At 34.1% G+C, this 23665-nt stretch overlaps 1 pseudogene; it reads right to left on the bottom strand.

Moving 5' to 3' along the window:
* Nucleotides 1-8589: 8589 nt before the first annotated feature.
* LOC112642721 (nucleophosmin-like) lies at nucleotides 8590-23417 on the bottom strand (annotated as a pseudogene).
* Nucleotides 23418-23665: the final 248 nt, after the last annotated feature.

Genomic DNA, 23665 nt, shown 5'->3' with positions numbered 1-23665 from the left:
TTTTCTAGGTACTACATTCGTGACTTGTGGTTTGTAGTTTTTTGTACATTTTTTGTTTTGTTATTTTAATGGAAAGATAAACAGAAGAAGGCTTTGGAAATGCTGCAGTATAATTTAAGAACCTGATAATTTGCAGGTTCAATTCTGACTTTATGAGTGCTTCAGGTATATAGCCCTAAAAGTTCACTAAATGCTTTGCTGCACACTTACAATGTTTCAATCTGTAATAACTTAATAATTCATTCAGGTTTTGTTTGCTCCTGGATGGTAAAGTTACCTTCATTAACACTTGGTAATGCAAAGAAGCAGATATTTGCTGAAAGAAAAATACCTGCCTACAAGATAAATATATGTATATACATATGCATCTACATACACACACACACACACACACACACACACACGCGCTATTTAAACTTTGTGAAAATTAAATATGGTTTATTTTCTCCGATTTTTGTCCTTATGAATAAAGCCTGAGGCATCAATTTGGCACAGAGAATGGCAAATGCACTCTATAAAATACTATATGTATCAAAATACCACAAAGACGCTGGATTTTTTTAAAATTGTGATAATGATAATATTTTGGTATCACAACCCAGCTCCCTAGTAATTTCTATACCTTTAAAGCTACTTACTCGCATCTTTGACTTTAGCTGATTTTCTTCTATCTGATAAGGTAAAAAGTAATTCGCCCCACTTACATTATCTGCATTTGTCCACTATCTTCATTAGGCTGGAATATCTTCTCTTGCTTGTAGTTTTTTCTGTCACTCATGAGTCCAACAAGAAATAGAACCAGAATAAAACCAGATGTATCATAAGTAGTGCTTTATTTCTTTCTAGAGTGACGACCAAAGTCATACTATACCTTTTGAGGACTAGCTTTCCATACATAGTAAGATCAATCAACAGTAGATGCTATTGTTCATATGACCACAAACTTGTGACATATTATCTGAATCTTACACATGGCAAAACTGAGGCAGATGAAATATGTGAGATATCACTGAAGGTAAATGACAGAAGCAAGACCTGCATCTGTGCCTGTATATCTTCACAGACTAATGTCATAACCACTTTAAAACACTGATCGGATAGCTCTTGCAAACCCAGAAGGATTAGTGGCCAAAAGATGACTTTTAAAGATATTACACACTTGTTTATTTGAATTAATCTCATTGGTTGGTGACTTATGATGTCCCTGGTTCCCATAGTGTGAATTTGATTAGGCCAGATAAGTTGTTTTTCAAACTACAATTAAAAAAGTCTACTCAAAGTAAAAATGTTGTACCTATAAATAATGTTTTATCTTCATACATTTTTTCCATTGCGTTTTATTTATTTATTTATTTATTTTCCATTGATTTTTCAACTAGAGATTATATTACCTTACAACAAGTGAAAGGAAGAAAGGCAATCTTCGTAAAGGTTATATTTTTAGACAACAAAAGAGTAAAAATATTAAATATCCTACATATTCAAAACTCTAAAGGTGGCTCCCAGAAAATCCTGGAACTTCATTGTTTTCTAAACTCTTTTTCCAAGTTACATGGCCAGATTTTCTTTTATCTACTTTCTTTTTTTTTTTTTTTTTTTTTTTTTATCTACTTTCAAAACAACCTCTCATTCCAGTTAATGGTCTCTATAATCTCCTCCATGAAAACATCCACCAATCATGATTATTCCAACCATTGTATATTTCTGTAATGCTTCCAACAGATTAGCTCTGTACTCATTTGTAGATATTTTAACAAGTTAATAGTAATATCATTGTTCTTTGACCAGAGACATTGAAGAATGTTATAAATTGCGAAGATTATAATGGAGCAGTTGTTTAATAATAAGATATGAAGTTTATATTTGTCTTATTTTTTCTATTTGGGTTATATTTGACAATAAGATATTTAAAGCTAGTATAAAAGATACCATAATTATATTTCAATAAATTTGACGTTTTAGGTGAAATGGAAGATCTCCTGAAAAATGCAACTTACTAAAATTAAGCCAGAAAGAAATAGAACACAACATTAATTCTTAAAAACAAAAACAAAAAAAGAATCTAAATGAAATGAAAATAATGAAAACAGACAACTACTTCAGGGCAAGAATTATTCACTGGTAAATTTATAGAAATAATACTAATTTTTCACAAATGTCATCAGAGTATAGAAAAAGAGGAAGCACTTTTTATATTATGAGAGACTACAATAGCCTTAATACCAAATGTCAAGAAAATGAAAGTGTAAGCCAATCTTATTCATAAACATATTTTAAACATCTTTAACAAAATATTAGCAAACCAAATACAGCTATATATCAAAAGAATAATTAAGAAATGAAAAAATATGACAATTAAATTGAGTTTCTTCATGAATGTAAAGTTGATTTAACACTTCAATTAAATTATGGAATTCAGCATACTGATGTAATAAGGAATTTAAAAATGATCATTTAAAAACAAGCATGAATTGTGATAAAATTTCAAAGACAAAAACCTTATATGCATAGCTTATGTGTAGCTATAAATGAAACTGTAAGAAGTACAAACTTAATGACAAAAAGTTAACAAAATTTAATTATACTCTAGGGAGTACAATACAAAGGATTTAAGATATGTGTAAAAACTGTAAAAGAAGAAATAAAACTTGTTTTTTGCAGACATATAATCACATACAAAAACAATACAGAACAAATTTCAAATAAATTACTTATTCAGAAAGTTAATAGATACAAGCCAGTAATCAAAATGAACTTGTAATTTTGTTTAAACCACTTGATACCACTTGTCTCATTTTTTTTCTCATTTTTTTTAAAGATTTTATTATTCATGAAAGACACACACACATACATAGAGAGAGAGAGAGAGAGGCAGAGACACAGGCAGAGGGAGAAGCAAGCCACATGCAGGGAGCCTGACTTGGGACTCGATCCCAGGACTCCAGAATCATGCCCTAAGCCGAAGGCAGATACTCAATAGCTGAGCCACCCAGGCATCCCATAAACTTGTATTTTTATGTGTAACATAAACATTATAAAAATATAAACATATAAAGGTGATCAAACTAAGTCTAATGACTTTACATGATACAAGACTGAGAGAAATTAAAAGATTTAAAATTAAGTAATTTGAGAAATACAAGATTTTCATTAATTGAATAGTATTGTTAGGATGCCAAATCTATCCAAATTAATGCATAATTATAATTTAGAGTGGGTAAGCTTAAAATATATATTAATGGGTGCCTGAATAGCTCAGTCTATTAAGCATCTGCCTCCAACTCAGTTCAGGATCCGTGGGTCCTGGGATTCAGCCCCGCTCTGAGTGGGGCTTCCTGTTCAACAGGGAATCTTCTTCTCCCTGTCCCTCTACCCCTCCCCCACTTGTTCTCATTCTCTCAAATAGATAAATAAATAAAATATTTAAAACAAAAATGAATGAATGAATGAATAAATAAATAAATAATAAGTAAATAAAAATCTATTTTGTCACTCAAAGAAAGAACAAAAAAAAAAAAAATAGCCATGACACCCATGAGGAAAAGTATCAAGATTGAGGAAGTTGTTCTACTAGTTATCAAAACCTGTAACACTAGAATAATGAAGAGATCTTAGTTTGATGCAAAGAAAGACAAATAGAAGAGTAGAACAGGCTAAAAAGGCACTTGTCATTGATTATAAAGATCAAATGATACAGACATATTTTGCACAAAGCCTGTTCAAAGGAAGTTTTGTAACATCAGTTTTTATTGAATTCTGCATTTTTCTACTTTTTTTTTTAATTTCCCACATCAGCAGACCTCAATTCACCCTAACAATCTCATCTTAGCCAATTACATTGCCAATGACTATTTCTAAATAAGGTCACATTCTGAGGTACTCGGTGTTAGGACGTCAACATGTGAATTTGGGGGAGAAACAATTCAACCCATAACATAGCCCCTCCTAAAAATTGTTCCTTTTACACCCAGTTCATCATGCATGCTGGATTGAAATACGGGGATTAAAAAAATAAAAGCAAAGGTTATGGGATAGAATTTTGTTAGGCAATGACAAAATGAGTCATGATTTGAGATAGAAAAATGGAAGACAAGAAAGGCTACCCTCAGTGTGAGAATGAGGGCCAACATAAATTGGAAATAAGTTTTCAACTTTGACAGAAAATTAAAATGACAGAATTTATTTTATAGCTAAGATGATTATTTTTTCTATACAAGGATACAATAAAAGGGACTATTCATTTAATAAGCAGATTAGGAGGTGATTCCTTCCCCTCACTCTGAGATTTTAAGTAAGAGATAGTAGAATGAAGGTCACAGCCCCATAGACTGGAACAAGGTTGGTGGAAGTTTAATAGGCAAATCTCAGGGATATTACGTCATCAGAGCTGGTTCTGACAAGATTCCATTAGCATATTTCATTGACACTTCTATTCCAATCATCTAGGAGAGCATCTAACAAACTCGTAGATGTCCACCGACTAGATTGTAAAGGAATGGGCAGAAATCCAGATTTTATTTTCTCATCCTTAGTTCTACTTTCTTATTTCATATATTCTCAATTCTTTATTCTTCTTTTCTCTTATCTATTCTCTATTTCCTTCTCCTTACTTTTCTCCTCTATTTTTGTATTTTGATTCTGCTCTGTACTGTTCTCTTTCTTCATTTCCTTTTTTGAGAAGTTTCATTCTTTTTTTTTTTACTTTTATGAATTTCATAAATGTTTTAATACATATACCACATTTTTTTAGATTTTATATTTTTAAAGATTTTATTTATTTATTCATGAGAGACACAGAGAGAGGGAGAGAGAGCAAGCAGAGACACAGGAGGAGGGAGAAGCAGGCTCCATGCAGGGAGCCTGACTTGGGACTCGATCCCAGGACTCCAGGATCAGGCCCTGGGCCGAAGGCAGGGGCTAAACCGCTGAGCCACCCAGGGATCCCCCACATGCCGCATTTATAGGTGAACTTTCCTTTGGAGCATTACTTATTCCATGACATGTGAGTGAAGCCAGTTTAGCTTGGCAAGAGGCAGAGCACACACAGCAATTAAGAGAATGCCCTATTTTATACTATGACTTATAGAAGAAAGACAGCCTTTCAATAATGACTTTACTACATTGAATAGCAACTTACTCAAATATAGAGCAAAGATAATAGATATAGAGCAAAGATGTTGCTATCTTATAGAGTTGATCTGAAGATTGTGAGCTAAGTTTGTGTATCACTTCTGGGTACCATATCAAGCTTTCAAATGATGTTAATTAATTTATTAAGATCTACAAAGAATAGAGAGTGAGAAATTAACCAAATTCATAACTCTTAATTAACTTGGTGCTCGGAGGGCCTCCTTTGAATTAATTAAGAGAAGAGAGAGAAGGTAACCATGGATCACAGTGGTGTCATGACAGCAACGCCTATAGGCAAGTAATATTCAGTTCTGGCTATTATAAATATTTTCTTATCAATGGCTGGACATAAATTATCAAGTGTCTTTGATTGGCTTAAATTTCTTAGGCTTGCTACTATTTGATTTCATAGACATCTCCAAGTCAGTAACTTGACTTGATCAAATATTGGCATGCTCAATAGGCATTTTAAAAAATATGTTAAATCTTCCCTAAAATATTCTTGTGTAAGCACAACCTGTATAAACAAAGTTTATGAATATAAACATTTCAATTATTAGATTAAAATGCATGAAATAAATACCATCTATGAAATATTGTTAATAAAATACAGAATATTTGTTAATAAAACAAAACTATACTGATTTAAGGAAAATACTTTAGTATCGACCAACAGAAATTTCTGCAATGATGAAAATATCCTATATCCTCTCTGTCTAGTTTAGTACCATTAGTCACATGTGACTATTGAGCACTTGAAATATGACTAGTTGGACTGAGAAAATCTTTGATTTAATTAAATTTAATTAATTTACATTTACACTTAAATAGCCACATATGACTAGTAGCTTCCATATTGGACAGTGCATATTTATAACACCAACTTTGTAGGGAAAAGTGCCTTAAATATTTTAACAGTTAGTATTTTGTCAATAATGTTTGCTTCACAGTATAAAAACTCTTCGAGAATTATGATCATGTTTTATTGTGATCTGCTGTTACTTGAAATAAGTAGACAACCTTAGTAATATTCAGTTTGACAGTCTGTATAACTATGTAAGGTATATAAATACATGAATTTCTTTATTACCATCAGTCTAATTTTACTTTCTAAATAATAGTAATTGTAATATCTGACTTCCCATAGTGAAGCAGATCTTGAGAAATCTTGAAATTGTTGAAAATTTTGTTTTTTCTTTACAACCAAATACTACTTCTTAAGTTCCAACAATCTAATTTGACGCGATTCACACTTAAATTCCATGGGATCAAGGGAAATTGATAATAAGCCAAATTTCTTTCAATCCATTCTAGCTCAATTCATTACTGAAAGAAAAAGTGACTACAACATGATTATTAATATCTTTTTCCTTTCACAGGATAATTTACAAAATAGGTTTCAAGAGTAATTACTTATTTCACCACAAAAAGATATTTAGTAAGTAAACATGTATCTTTCATTATTTTTACCAGCCTGTTGCTCAATAAACCAATACCTATTCAGTATTTTTTCATGTTGCTACAAATAAAAACTTGCTGAATAAGTCGGAGGATATTTTGCAATTTATTTATTTAGAGGAAAGATAAAGAAAAGAAATATAGTATTTAAATTAGTAACCACAGGAATTCTTTTAAAAAGATGGAATTGGAAAAAGACTTCAGGTTTAGAGACAGTTGTAGCAAAGCATGGAATAAAATGATAAAATAAATATTTATAGACCCACACCAGATAAAATTTAGTCAGGGTTTTAAGTTTATAGTCTCAGACTGAAAAAATATATATATATATATTTGTATTTCCTTTCAAAATGTCTTTAAAATTAAAAAAAATAATGTTTATGTTGTATTATGATTTACAACATTGATATTAGTCTTAGTTGGGACTTTGCCATTGAAATATAACCACATAAAACTTTGTTACTATTTCCTTTTCAGTGTTTGGAAGATTGTATGTTTTTAGGAAGCAATTCCATCTCTCTGGCAGTATTGCTTCTACCACCCAATAGGTTATTAAGTATTTTACGGTTACCCCAAGAGAGAATTCTGGCTCACACACCAATTTGTTGTATGAGCCAATGGATTGGCTTTTGAAAGTGTTTTAACTGGTAAAGTCCTTTTAGAAGTTTGCTACAAGAAAGACATGTTATACTTTGCTGCTTCTGGTTATGTGTTAGTTGAATGAAAGTAGTAAAACAATAATCTTTAGCCAGATTCTTGTTTGAGAGAACAATGCAATCACAACCAAAATAGAAGAAAACCAACAAAACAACACAATTTTACTCTTCAGATGTATTATTTGTGTTTGCTGCCTGAGTATTACGTGTAAAGGTAACTCTGACAGAATTAGAAATGTCAGCAGATAATTATTCAACACCCATCGTTTACAGTAAAGAAAACCAACAAAACAACACAATTTTACTCTTCAGATGTATTATTTGTGTTTGCTGCCTGAGTATTACGTGTAAAGGTAACTCTGACAGAATTAGAAATGTCAGCAGATAATTAGTCAACACCCATCGTTTACAGATTACTGTGCTAGATGCTTAGGGAGAGAGAGAAATAAAGAAAATAACTGAGATCTGTATTTTTTATACTAAACCTCATAGAAACATTTGAGTAATGTAAACTGACCATGCCAATAATCGGGATTCTGAAGAATGGTTTATGTTATTGAAAACTTTGGTGGCTCCAAACTACATTAATTAACCTCAGATTAAAACAGCAAAATATCGATAATCATAAGATAATAATAAAAAAAATGTGTGAAAACCTTTCTGGATAAATTTGCACAGAAATCTCTCTCTTTCACCAGTCAGATGCCCACATGCTCAAACACACACATATGGAATTGACAGTGAAGTATATAGTTAGAACTCTAGGATCAACCAACTTTGAGAGAAGTAAGTAGATGGCTGGAATATTATCAATATTCCTTTGAACACTTATAACGTATTAAGCATTATATTATGAGCTTTATGTGTATTGTTTTATTTAACATAAGAATACTATATGATAACTTCTTCTAACATTTTTATTCTAACAGATAAGGAAATTGATGGAATATACTTCTGAGTTATTAGGGAAAGATATAGAATTCAGACTTAGGATTCTTCATGCTATACCCATAAGTTCCCAATGAGTAGTTCTCAGACCTACAGCATTGACAACAGCAGAAAACCTTTAGAGAAGCAAATTCGTTTCTACACCTTATTACAACATTGAGCTTATTTCACCTGTATATTTTCATGTCCCCACCATTTCTATTTGTCTGACCACCACTACTACTATGTCCTATCATAACATTCCATACATACTTTAAACAAAGCGAAGGGGGAATTCCATCTTTAAAAACTAAACAGGCAATTTGGACAACACATTCTTGACAGTGGAATCTGGACAGCAGTTATCAGACACTGTAGTGGAAGTTCTCACTCTGCAGTATAAAAAGGACAGCCGATATCAACTGTTACGGAAATGAGATAAAATGGAAAATTTTAGCAAACTGTTTAAACTATTTCTTAAAGAAACTTGCTCCATTGTCATAGATCTTGAATAGCCTCTTGGTCAGTCATCTGGAAGCAATTCTTCACGTAATTGATGAACTTGGCTTCTACCTTGGGAAGAAAAGGATCTTTTTCTATACCTGCTTGCATTTTTGCTTTAATGTCTCTACAGGACTAGGTCCTTCTTGTGTTTTGAGAATTTTTTCCTTTTTTTTTTTTTTTTTTGAGAGATTCTTGATTTTTTTGATGTTGGTGTTGATAGTTTTGAGTTTTTTCCACTCTGGTTTGATTTTTGTGTATTTTTGGCTCGAGTATCTCATGTAGATTTCTTTACTGAAGCCTTTTCTTCAGTTTCATCATCTTCCAAATCATCATCACCATCTTCATCGTCATCCTTGATCATCATTGTTGTTATCCATCATCATCTTCATCAGCAGCAAGTTTGACTTTTTTCTATGGAAACTTGTTACCATCTCCTAGATGCAGAACATTTTTCCAGATATACTAAGGACTTTCACATCCTCTTCTGCCATATCTTCTAACTCTACATCTTCCTCCACAGCCACTAAATGCTTTCCACCAACATGCCCAGTCTGTGAACCACCATTTGAATGTGAGACCACAGGCAGTGTTATTTCAAAGCCCCCAAGGGAAACTGTTGGCTGTATGGACATTTTCAAAGTTGTGAGTGTGATTTTAATTGGACTGCCTTCATAATTCATTTCCCCTGCTTCAACAATGTGCAATTCACCATTTTTACCAGTCCCTAAACTGACCATTCTTAAAGATAACTGGTGCTCATTTTCATCATTATCCAACTTAAAGTGATAATCTCTGTCAACCTTTAGTTCACAACTGAAAAGATAGTTCTGGGACCTCAGGGTGCTTATGTCCATGTCCATCCAATCTTCTACAGAATGGTGACACCCACTTAGGTGGGAGAAAAGGCAAATAGAAATAAAACACTACTGTTCCACAGAACAGATGCACAGGACAGCATCACATCAGGCCTAGAGAAGCAAAATTTTGAACCCCAACCAAAAAAATCTACTGAGTCAGAAATTCCTGGGTAAGACCCAGCGACCTATAATTTTAAAATTCCTCTGGTGATTCCAATGCATGTTGATGTGTGACTGTAATCACCAAAACTCATTATCTTAAACATAGCCCTACACTTAAAACAGATATTTGTGCTTGGTATCTGTGCTTGAAATAGTTGAAATTATTAGAGTACTCTCTTAGTCAGTTTGGGCTGCTGCAAAAACATTGATTTCTCATAGTTCTGGAGCTTGATATGTCCAAGATCAAGGTGCCAGCCAATTTGATGCTTTGGTGAAAGTCCTTGTCCTGTTGGCAGATTGCAGCCATCCTATTGTATGTTCACGTGACCTCTTTTTTTGTGCATGTGGAGACAGAGAAAGAGAGCTCTTGCGTCTCTTCTTACTCTTACAAGGGAACTAATCTCAACTTGAAGGCATCACCCTTATGACTTCATGTCAACTAAAATTACTCCCAAAAGCCCTCCCTAAATACCATCATGTTGGGGATTAGTGCTTCCACATGTGAATTTTGGAGAAACGCAAACATTTAGTCCATAACAAATTCCTAATACTATAATGGATTTCAACAATATGATAATTCCTAATTATGAGGCTGAAATACATCCTTACTGCAAAGCTTAAGTAGATCTTCCACTAATGGAACATTAAAAAAAGAAAAACCCTCTTGAAATTATTATGCAGATGCCACATTTAAATAGATTGTAAGAAAAAAATAATTAAAGGAATAAATCTGATTTTCACTCCAGCTGAATGAACAATGCTTTTTGTTATATCTAAAATTTCTTTACTTTTCTGGTAATGAATATAATATATTCTTCTTTAAAAACTGCATACAATTTTCTCATGGTACTATATATTTAGTGAAGATGAAAATCAAATGTTGTCATTGTCTTTAAAATGTAGTTGATTGTCGTATTGGAAAATTGTAGATAGAAATGTTTGAACTCTGAAAATCTTCAAAAGCAGAGAGTGATTTTCAATTGAAAAATTCAAAATTATAGGAAAATGAATGGAGATAAAACAAATCTTCAAAGGATTGTGTGCTTGATAGGTATATTAGTTTCTTAGGACTATCATAATTAATTACCATTGTTTGAGTGGTTTAAAGCAACAGAAATTTACTCTTTATAGTTCTGGAAGCCAGAAGTACAAAATGAGGTGTCAACAGCCACACTCCCTCCAAAGGATCTACGGGACAATTGTTCCTGTCCTCTCCAGTTTCTGGTGACTTTTGGAATTCTTTAACTCTACGAATCTCTGCCCCCACCATCCTGTGGCCTTCTTTACCTGTGTGTCTGGGTTCCTTTTCTCTTTTCATAATAGACACCAATCATTGGATTTAGATCCCATCCTAAATCCAGAATGATTTCATCTTGAAATCCTTTAAAAAGTACATCTTCAAAGATGCTATTTCCAAATAAAGTCACATTCTGAAACACCAGGTGGAAATGAATTACTGCAGAATAACCCAATACAGTGGGCAAAAAACTAAAAAGAAAATAGAGTTTAAAAGGTAAACTCCTTAATTACTTGCTTTTTTGTAGGAGATTATTCAAAACATTATAAAGTGGTATCGTTCATAGTACTTTGATTTATTTCAAGTAAATCATTGAAATTCCAGCCTTTATAAACAATATTCTTCTGAAAAATAAACATCATTTTGAACTTAAGCTATTTCAATCCTATGTTACTACAGCTCATTTATATAATCAGAAACATGGTTGGCCACAAAATACAGTTTAAATTTTATGGAATATTTTTGTTTTATTTAAGGTTATGGGTATTGTTAAGCAAATTTCAGGAGGAAAAAACCTGTTGTATTACTCTATATTCTCAAAATCCTCACAAGGATATTTTTTTTTTTTACAAGGATATTTTTAAATTTTGAATTCTTTTTTGTTGTCCACCCATAATAACATAAAGACTGTCTATTGTAAACCATTGTATGGGTAATGATATAACTTATAATTACTGGTTAAGGAATTCACTTTATATCCACAATGAAAATTTAAACAGCACATGTAGGTCTTACAATTTCAGATAGGTTTATTTATTTGGTAATAAGCCACAGATACTGTGAATAAGTTATGTATAACTCACACTGATAATAGGATTCATGTAATGTGTTTTGAGACACGCTCAACCATTATGCAAATTTCGGGGGATATAACTCTAAACAAAGGAAGGCACCAAAGAATTAACATGGCAATATAGAAGGCACAAAATTAAATGTCTCCAGAAGAAATGCAGGATTCCTTAAAATGTATAGAGCAGGTATAGAAAAAAGCAATAATGAAGACTGGAAAATTGGCAATTATATGCCCTACCTAATAACAGTGAAATGCAGAATATTTAAAAGAAATTTGGGACCATACAATACATCTGTCCACTGCCTTCATCCCGAGACACCAGAGTGCTTACAAATAAAAATAGGTTAGTAAAACCAGCAATCCCCATACAAAATGATCAATGTTGTATTAGGGACATGTATAGGAACAAATTCAGGAGTCAGGTAAGACTTTTCTGCAATAGTGGCATCTAAGGTGAAGGTTAAAGAGAGCATTTGGGTCTTGACAGAGTAATGGAGCAGAAGAACATTCCATTCAAAGAGTACAGTGTGTTAAATTACCTGAAGGCAAGTTCAGTTTACTGTATCACTGGGTTTTAGGAAGAATAATGCTAAAAGCTGAAGCTGGGAAGGGAAATAGGGTCCATATGAAAAGCCTAGTAAGCCATATAGAGTCTCACCCTGGGAACATTGGGGAGCCAATAATAGAGTTTACTGGGGATGTGACATGATCAGATTTGTACTTTAAAAATAATATTTTGGCTACAGTGTGGAAAATGGATTTGATTTGTGAGCACAACTGGAGGCAGAGACTCTAGTTGGAGGCTATTAGAGTAACTCAAGCCAGAGATGCTGGTGGCATGGACTGAAGTATATCAGTGGAAATGAAAAAGAAATAGACTGAAGTGAATCATATTTAGAAGACAGACCTGACACAATCTGGTGATGGATTATATGTGGGAGACAAGAAAAACGAGAAAGCAGAAGAAGTCTGATGATACATAGTTTCCTGGCTTGAATAGATGGGTAGATAACAGCGTCACTTTCCCTTAAGGAGTGAGAAGAGTTGAACATGCTAATCAAGATTACCATTTATCTCTTATTTTCCCCCATTCAGTTTCTTTCACAGCATAATTCCACAGCTCTAAATTCAGCCCGAGGACATAATACGAAAGTTGTGACTCTACATAATATGTTGCCAAAGTCAAAGTAGCACATTTCTTACATTTTATTTTCCTGAAATCAAGATATCTTCTAATTGGTGCCAAAATAAATTTGCCAGGCACTTGGCAGAGGAGCTGTGAGGAAAGTACCAGAGGGTGTGTTCTGGCAAAGTTACACCTGTGTGCATTTGCACTTGCTTTTCTCTAATGAGAGGAGTTAATAAGGATGCAGACATAAACTGAAAGTCATCTTGGAATCACCGAGAGTGTCCTCTATGAGAAGACCAAGTGGAAGAAGTTCCACCCAAGTTCCTGCATGAAGGCTACCACAGCAGGCCAAATCACTGAGTGTTGCCCCCTGCAGAGGATAAGTCTTTGGAGAAGAGGAAGCAAATTAAAGATTTCTTAATTTAAGATTCAAAACAGTCAAATAGCTTGACCTGTTTGGGGAGGGGGAAGATTATGGGAGGGCATTTTGTGGGTCTCTCATGTAGAAGTTGCTGGAAAAAAAAAAATCCTATTGCTAGCAGCCAGAAAGGAAAATATATGTGGATCTAAAAGCAGAATGTAATGACTACAATATCAAAGACTTATCAGACCTCAGCACCGAGAAAATGGCTGGGTTCTTTGAAGAACAATGTGGCCTGACTAGGATGAAACCAGTAAGACATCTTTAAGTCAGAGAAACCAGATTACCAATGTCTGGTACATATATAAGGTGGATTTAAGAAGCAATAGCAGAAGTCAGCTAGTCTGACCCTAGTATTTATTCAGTGTGTGAAAGTCAAATTGTGCCATCTGAAAGGCGCTGGAATCCTAGGTTACTGGAAAATTTACACAAAGATCCAAGCAAGCTATATAGGCTTCTTACTAATAGATTATTAAATATATCCAACCGTAATGAAAAATTGCTATTGTGTGTGCCCTCCAAATTTAAGTAGTGTATACATGTGCAATAAGTTATGGCATTCACACTGTCTGTATCAGAGTGAAGTGAGCAGTGCAAGGTGGTATATCTTCCACTGATTGTCATTGTAACACAATACATGGATCTGTAAGTTAAATGTTTGGCCCCAGATTGGTAACACAATAAAATGGATCTGTAATTTAAATGTTTGGCCCCAAATCTTGATGACAAAACATTAAAATCCTTTCTAAAAAAGATTACATTTTGATAATCTTAAAATGAAAAACTTAATTTAATTATAATTTATTTAAAGTCACAGACAACACATTATACACAAAGTAATTGCCACATATCTTGGAAGGTTTGGAATCCCCCCCACCCAGTAGAAGGTCTGTTGTTACTACTTCTTTAATTGTCAACTACTATAACCCTGACCATATATCTAAGGTCAAAATATCCGAATTTACACAAAACGTGCTTATCACTTAATGATCAACAGACAATGAAACCAGGAAAATATACTATGAGTTCAAACAAATATTAGTTAGGAGACCCTGGGTGGCTCAGTCGGCTCAACAACTGCCTTGGCTCAGGTCATGATCCCAAGGTCCCAGGGATGGAGGCCTGTGTTGGATTCCTGCTCAGCCCCTCTGCTTGCACACACACACACACACACACACACACATGCTCTCTCTAATAAATAAATAAAATATTTTTTAAAAAAGATTTTATCTATGAGAGACACACACACACACACACACAGAGAGAGAGAGAGAGAGAGGCAGAGACATAGGCAGAGAGAGAAGCAGGCTCCATGCAGGAAGCCTGATGTGGGACTCGATCCCGGAACTCCAGGATCACACCCTGCCTGGGCCAAAGGCAGGTGCTAAACCACTGAGCCACCCAGGGATCCCCAAAATAAATAAAATATTTTAAAAATATTAATTAAAGACAAAATAATATATGGGTAGTTACGTTGTGAATGATTGGTTGCTTAAAAGTATAAAATCACATGCACAGGTTATAAAATATAGTGTGGCCATGTCGATGTGTTTAGGGGATTGAGAAGACTAGAACCAGACTATAAAAGAAGCTCGATTGCCAATCTTTATCGTGATATGAATAAATACAAGATTTTCTGTAGTTCTAAAGGTTTTGTATGTACATATTCTATGCAAGGTTAACATTTCTCCTACTAAACTACTTTTAAAGTGATACTATGTCTACAAAAATAAATGCCATCCTAGAATTAAGAAATTCTGGTCACATCTGTGTTTCCTTTAAGAAATAACTACTGGAGATTTCTTTCAGGCCAAAATGGGTTTTATTTTTAATTATCTCAACAGAAACTGAATCTATAGTCAGGGTTCTCCAGAGAAACAAAATGAGGAAGAAATTATATACATCAAATCGATTATAAAGTATTACCTCACAATTATAGATGCAAAGAAATCCCACCATCAACTGCCTACAAACTGGAGGCTCAGGAAAGGCATGGTGTAATTCAAAGGACTAAATGCCATTGGTGTTGATTACAGTCTGGGTCCGAAGGCTTGACAACTAGGATAGTATAAGTTGGATCTGTAAGCGCAAGTCCCAGTTTGAGGGAAGAAGCCTGATGTTCCAGCTCAAACCTTCAGGCAGAGAGTGAATTCAATCTTTCCCTACCATTTTGTTCTATTCAGACCCTCAATGGATTGGATGATGCCAACATTGAGGAGAGCCATCTGCATATTCAACTGGCCAATTCAAATGCTTATCTTTTCCAGAAATATCCCTCCAGACACACTGAAATAATACTTAATCAAATATCTAGGCATCTTGTGCCCCACTCAAGCTGACACATAAAATTAACCATCACCCTGAGACTCCAAAGGAGTTTCTTATATTAAAAAGTCACAATACTTGTACCTCTTATGCAATCAAGTGTGCCTAGGGATGAAGAAAGACACAGAAAGTTCTGGATTTAACTACAGACTTTACAAGGTATGCAACAAAATAGAATTACAGTATCTCAAATCCTTATCTTGCTCAAATACTTTTCACTTTCTTTAAACAACTATATTGCTTTCAGGCTGCAAAAACCCCAATAAAGGATTGTATCCATATTAAGAGCTCAGAGAACCCACTTTTTCATTTCACCCAAGCTTCCAACTTAAATGGTATGTATCAAGGAAGTCTTTCTTGACTTCCCAATTACACACACACAGACATACACACACAGGCTCTCCCCACCCTCAGCCACACCCTTACATATTATCTTACTTTATTTAGCTTTATAAGAATCATTACTACTCAAGATCATTTTAAAATCTATGTATTAACTTATTTATATTTTGTCTATTTATTAAGATGTTGACAGAATGAGAGAATGACCATGATTTATTGGCAGTGTCCAATATGTGAAGAATAGAACCAGATATACATTAAGAACTCAATGTAAAATTTATTGCATATGTGATTCATCAGTTTGTCCCATCAAAAATGTCCTTGAAAGTAACTATGTATTATAGTCCTTGAAGGAAGAGTCATTGAAAAGAAATATGGCCCTAGAAAAATACTTTTTATTTGGACAAGCAAATATTGGGAAATATTTACCAATCTTGGAAAGAATTGGCAATGGCCATATGAATTTAACTAATGGCAATATTAAAGTCTGTTGTCTTGCTTATTTTTGAGAAAGCATGTTAATATTTAGCTTTTCTATTTCAGTTCTAGCTTTCCAGTTGCTTCTTCACCCCATCATTGCTCTCAATTATTTATGTCTTTATACCATTTCTTTTTTTTTTTTTTTGTAAAGATATATTTCTTTATTTTAGAGAGAGAGAGAGAGAGTGGGGATGAGGGGGGGAGGAACAAAGAGAGACAGAGAAAATCTTAAGCAGACTCCCTGCTAAGCACAGAGCCCAACACAGGGCTGAAGCCCAGGACCCTGCGATCATGACCTGAACAGAAACCAAGAGTTGGACACTTAACCAACAGAGCCACCCAGGTGCCCTGTAGTGTTTCTTAGCAGGAAACTAAATTTTTCCCTGATGTTTAAAAGTGTCACTGGCTAATTTAGATAAAGGGCTTATATAAGAAACTATTATTTTCATTTATGAGTATTTCCCTAGATTTAAGGACTTTTTCTTTAGCTTTGGCTTCTTAGAGAGATTCTCTCTCTTTCCTTACCTTTGAAAGTACAACATTCATATGTAAATCAATGATATGATTATGTACTTAGAGAAAAACAACTCTTATAAATACAGAATAAAATACGAGAATAATGGGAAGAGGGAGACAGGGCTAAAATAATCTCTGATTTTATAAATTAGCATTAGTCAGAAAAACTCCATTAAATGGTTTACTGAAGATGGAGATCTGAATATGGAGGAGGTACTGAATCACTTATTGTGTTATTGGATGTAACTGACAGAAAAAAAAGTTTGTAAATTTTGTCAATTTAGCAGAAGATTAAAAATATGTTTTTTTGACCTAGGCCACATGAATTCACGATAAATATAAAACTAAATATGGGTGATATCGTGTTAGGTGCGGTGGAGGATTTTTAAAAGAGCTAAGATATGTATCCTGCTTTCAAAAATCATAGATCCATGGATGAAATCAAGAGTGGTGTGTAAAAAGAGAAATACCCAAATGTCAGGGGGTGTTCAGAGACCAGAGATTACTTCTAACTGCAAAGATTAGGAGAGGTTTAGTCAAGCTAACTACATTTGTTCTTGTCCAGAAAAGATAAATATGACTCAGACATTTGGCTGTGGGATGTGTGTAATCTGGCTAGTGGGAACAATATGAATAAGATACATAATTTGGTGTATATATGTACACTGATGAAAATTCTACTTGCTGAAGTTTGAGGTTTGAGAAAGAGAATAGACAGGTGGTACTAGAAAGTCTGTATGCAATAGATCATATAAACCTTGAGTGGGAGTAGAATTTTATTTGATTGGTGATGGAAAGCCAGGGGACATTTTTCCATAAGGGCATGGCATGGGCATTGTTTTACTTTAGGGAAAAATGCTTAATATCACTGCAGTGGATATGGAACATGAGAACACCATAGACAAGATAGTAGAATCTTCTGAAGCAGAAACTTGACAATAAGCTTAGAACTAAAGTATAGATGTCAGAGATTCTTAATGAAGGATGAAGAAACTTGGCAAAGAAGAAAAAATGAAAGCAAATTATAAGTGATTTAGAGTTATGATAATGCCTAAAACTTTTCATAAAATCACTACATATATGCAGTTTATATCACTACTTATACCCATATTGTATATTATCCCTTATTTGGGATTTGTCTAATGTTGCTTTGTCTTTTTTTTTTTCATGATTAGAATGGGATTATGAATTTTTAGGAAAAAGACCAAAGAAGTAAAGTGTTATTTTTATCACATCATATCAAAGGCACTGCTATGGATTGAATGGTGTCCCCCCCAAAAAAAGATAAATTAAAATCCTAGCTCTCAGTACCTCAATGTGTGATCTTATTTGGAAATAGGGTTCTTGCAGAAGTAATTAGTTAAATTAAAATGGGGTTATGTATGCACATTATTTATCAACCAAAAGAGCTTCTAATGGCCAAACATGGAACGATACGAGCCACAAAATAATGTATTACTGTATTATAACCAAAAAATATTTTAAAATTCCCATGAGTTTATAGTGATATAACTAAATGATTGATTGCACGAGTGACTAAGATACATGAGGAGATTTGACAAATCTCCTATACAGAGGAATTCGAAATAATGTATGTATATGCTCCATCTACAAGAAGGTGGACCAGAACTCCCCATTCCTTGCATGTGGGTTATCCATAGTGACTTCTTTCAAAAAGTGCAGGATAGAAAAGGGGAAAAATGAGTAATTTAAGGTTGAGAAACCTGACAAACACTACCTGTGCCTGGTGATCAAGGTTAATAACAATAGCGATAAATAATATGAATAGTATGCACCCATATTAGTTTCCTAGGGATGTTGTAACGAAGTGCCATAGATTGAGTATTACATTATATAAATATAATAAATGTATTGTTTCACAGTTCTGAAGTCTAGAAATCTGAAATCAAGGCATCATCAGGGCCATGTTCTATTGAAGTTTCAAAGTCTCTAGGGGATTCCATGCTTTTCTTAGCTTCTGGTGTCCCTGGCAATCCTTGTCATTCCTTGGCTTATAGCTGCATAACTTTGATTTTTTATTTCATCAGCACATGGTGTTTGTTCCTCTGTGTCTGTTTTCACCTGGCTGTCTTCTTAGAAGGATACTAGGCATATTGGATTAGGAGCCCCTCCTACTCCAGAAGGACACATTTTAACCAATTACCTTTGCAACAAACCTCTTTGCAGGTAAGATCACAAATTTTGAGATACTGAGATTAAGGACTTTGTTTTTTTTTGGGGGGTGGGGGGAGGGAGATATAATTCAACCCATATCATGGCCCTTGATATAATGTGATGAAAATGGCACTTTAATTTTGTGGTTTTCCTTCTAAAAAACCATAATCCCATTTTAATCATTAAAAAGCAAAGCAAAGCAAAACAAAACAAAACAGAAAAGTCACAACTGAAGGATTTCTTTACAAAATACTTGACCAATATTCCTCAAAACTATAAAGGTCATGAAAAATACAAAAAGTCTGAGATACTGTCACAGTAACAAGGAGCCTAAGGAGACCTGTAATTCAGTGTAATATGATGTCTTACACATAATCCTGGAACACAAAAGAACATCAGATAAAACTAAGGAAATCTAAATAAAATATAGACTTAAGTTAATATATTAATATTAGCTTATTAATTGTAACAAATGTGTCATAATTAATATAATATGTTAATAATACTAGAAACTGTGGGACAGATGAGAATTTTTACACTATCTTTGGAATTTTCTCTGTAAACCTAAAGCTGTTCTAATATAAAACATTCATTTAAAATATATTCACTATTACAATTCAAAAATGCGGTAACAAATGTAAAATGCTTTGCGCAATGCATTACATATAACAGATGCTATATAGTAGCCATTATTTATGTAAGTTTCATTGGATTTGCAAATATTAACATAAAAATTGAATAATAATTAACAACAAATGAAATAAATCCACATTTGCGATGTCAGCCTCCTCTTCCCTGTTTTTAATATAGCATGCTAAATGTGTATCTCCTGCTGGGATCTAAAATGAGTGAATATGGCTTAGCAGTTTTATAATTTTTTGCTAGTCTTCAGATTGCTATTGTCAAAGTTAATAGTTTAAGTAAAAGCTCTGTCTTCATTATAACAAATGAAAGTGATTTACAATTATATAAATCCATTAAATTTAATAATGCTTTAAATTTCTGGATAAAGAGACCCAATTTCCATATGCTGACAAATGGTCTGGATCAAGAAACTCAAAGTAATTATAGATACTGACATTCCGTTGGGATATTCATGGATCTATATGATCCATGTTGCTCGATTCATGTAGTTTAATGGCGATTCTTGAGTTTTCATGAAGAATATTCTCCTTAATAGAGACTCCAAGCCTTTATTTTGGAAGTACAGAAGATGATCTTGTGGCTTTAGGACTCTGATAAAGAATTGAAGGTTCAGTGCAGATCACTCCTTGTTGTGGTCTACAGAATCTTATAACATCTGCCAATCTTTTTTCAGATAGCCCCCTTCTCCCTCACTGAGTCTGTTTCAAAATTACAAAGCTCATGTCTAATCCTCAAACACACCAAATCATCTCCTGCCTCAATTCAGGGCTTTTGCACTCTTTTTTTTTTTTTTTTTTTTTATTTTTTTATTGGTGTTCAATTTACTAACATACAGAATAACACCCAGTGCCCGTCACCCATTCACTCCCACCCCCCGCCCTCCTCCCCTTCTACCACCCCTAGTTCGTTTCCCAGAGTTAGCAGTCTTTACGTTCTGTCTCCCTTTCTGATATTTCCCACACATTTCTTCTACCTTCCCTTATTTTCCCTTTCACTCTCTTTGAAATAGTTTTCCTCCTGCTGGCTCTCTTCCCTCTGCCAGGGTTACCCTCAGTGAAGACTTCCTTTCCACTCCCTTTTAAAATTCTGGTGCCACTCTCACCCTAATCCCTAACCCCTTCCCCTTCCCATTCATTTTTCTCTGACATTGATCTTCATTTGGAGTCCTATAGTTTTCTAATTCTAGTTTACGGATTGTCTCCTTTCACTAGATTGAGAGCAGTAACTTTGGCCTGTTTTGTTTTCTCTTCTAACCTGGTGCACAAAACACTGCCTGGCAAATACAAGATATTTAGCAAATAATTGCAGAATAAAAGAATAACAACACAAAATTAATGAATTCATTATTTAATGAATTCATTATTTAATTCATTATTTAATTAATCCATAATAATATTCTTTAGTCTTATTTTCAAACATAATTCATTGTTTTGCCTAAATAGGAAATCATAATCAAGTTTTACACTGTATATATAAGCAGATTCAACATTCATATAAAATCATAGAAATTTCAAATATTCATGGAGTCATTATAAATGTTATAAGGGAACAATTATAGTCTTAAATATGATATGATCTACTAAATCTCAAGGATACAAAGACCCTATAAGGACAATACATTCCTCTTCATTTTTAAAAGCATCTTATTGGTAACTGAAATAAGATGGTTAAATATATCTCTGTAATCTATTATTTATTTATTCTAGGTTATAGTCCATTATTTTCAGTTGGGGATTTTACATACCCTTGAGTTATTAACATAATAGACTATAAGGATTTCTCTGGCAACATGTTGGTAGGAGATTACCCATTTATATAATAAAATAAAATACCATAATTTTCATTAACATGTCATGATTCCAGTAATGCACTAAAACCCTCATAAAAACATTAATTTTGATGTATGGCATAGATAAGGACCAGATAATAAACACGGAATGAAACAGTGTAAATGATTTAGATCTATGGATAGCCTCTAAATTAGCCATCAACTAAGAAAGAAAAAAAAGTATAAAGACATTAGTGTGATTAAATAAATGTGGATGTCTCCTCAGGAACTAAAACACATAAAAAGGCTGTAAGCATGTATGTTGCATGAAAAAGTCTTACCATTTACCTCTATAATTGTATATATTATTTATTGTCAATAATATTGGTCATTACACAGTATAGATTCAATTACATAAATAAAAATAAGAAATTTTTCAAAGCTGCTATTACCTGAGGTTTTTTTTTTTTTTTTTTTCCTTCTGGCACATTATTTGCTACATTCCAGTTCCTTAAATATATATTCATTCTTTTCACTCTACCTTTTGAACTAGTTAAAACCCAATCATTTGTGCAGTTTGCCTGCAGGCAAGGAAAAGAATACACAGACTTTCTCCCTGCATTTTATGCTTTGCTGATGGCATTTATCTCCATAACTAATATTTATTGTATTTTCATGTTTATAAAGATGGCATAAATTACTTAAGAAACTGTTTTTAATTAAAAAAAGAATTAATGTAAAACACAACTATAGATACTCCCCCAGATTTAGCTTTTATGAACATTTTGGATTTTCTTCAAAAAAATATTTTAATGACTGCATAACATTTAATTATGTTTAACTCATTCTTCACGGTTTTAAATGCTGCCTATATTTTTAACATTATACATAATATTAGAATTAAAATCCTTGGACTTTGCCTAATTTGAGTGCCTCACAAAACAGAGCCAGGAGGAAGGCCTGGGTGCTTGTACTTCCCAGGGTAAGTGAACTCAGGGAGCAGGGGAGGAGGGTGGGAGAGAAGGGAGCTAGGGAATGGAAAAGGCAAATAAAAAGGGAGTTATAGATTTAATTCCTGTGGACGGCTACACTCAATGTCTCCGTCAACTGTGCAAGACCTGTGTGAGATATATCCCCAGAATTGTCCCTCCAAGCACAAGTGGAAGATGTATTCGTTTTGCCCCCTGCCTCTCTCACTTCCTAGTTGCCCTGGATCCCAGCTGAGGCAGCTGAGCTGAGGTTTTAGGAAGAGGCCTGGGGCAACAGAGCAGAGGCCACAGTGAGCGTGTGAGCTGTCAGCCTGTCACACACATTCTCCAGGAGTTGCAGCAAAAATGAAAAGTGCATCCTTGGAGTGGCAGCAGGCAGGGACACCTTCTCCAGCTCCGGCCCAGGGGCAATAAATAAGTCAGGTGGCATTGGCGCTCCCCCCTCACCAGCTGGGCCATTGCAACTGTCCCCGCCACCTCATGGTGGCAGTGGCGACTACTGAGAGACCTGGGACCCTCTGGAGCATATTTAACAAATATGCCAGGTTCCAAGCTTTCCCCCTTCTACTCAGACCTTCCTCTTAGCATGAGGACATGGCATTATTTCTCCCATCTTAGGGGGAACAAAAAATCCCTCTTGACCCTTTTTACAACTATCACTGTTTCTCTCTTTCCTTTGCAGCTAAACTGAGAGGTTTTTCATTCCCCACTCACTGGCTCAAATCCCTCTCCCATTTTCTTTTGAAAGTATTTCAGCCTGGCTTTTGCTACTAATCCATTGAAACCTCCATTGTCAAGTTCACCAATTACCTTCCTGCCGCTAAATCCAATCTCAGAACTCATCTTATTTGACCTATTAGTAGTGTTTGACACAACTTTGTGTCTTCTTTTCCCTTGAAAAATGTCTTCACTTGACTTAAAGGATTATTTCCTGTGCTCCATCTCAGGCTGGTAAGGTGCTTTCTCCCCAACTCTCCCAATGTTAACATTGGTGTGACTAAAGCCCCAAGTCTTTGGGGCCCATGTATCTTTCCCATGGATAGTCTCTTTCTTGATCCTCCCTTACAGTTCCTGGATGTAAATACCATCAG

This window comes from Canis lupus, chromosome 19, assembly GCF_003254725.2.
Source record: "Canis lupus dingo isolate Sandy chromosome 19, ASM325472v2, whole genome shotgun sequence".
Lineage (NCBI taxonomy): Eukaryota > Metazoa > Chordata > Mammalia > Carnivora > Canidae > Canis > Canis lupus.
The sequence above is the reverse complement of the archived record's forward strand: the minus strand, read 5'-3'. Positions and strand labels throughout refer to the sequence as shown.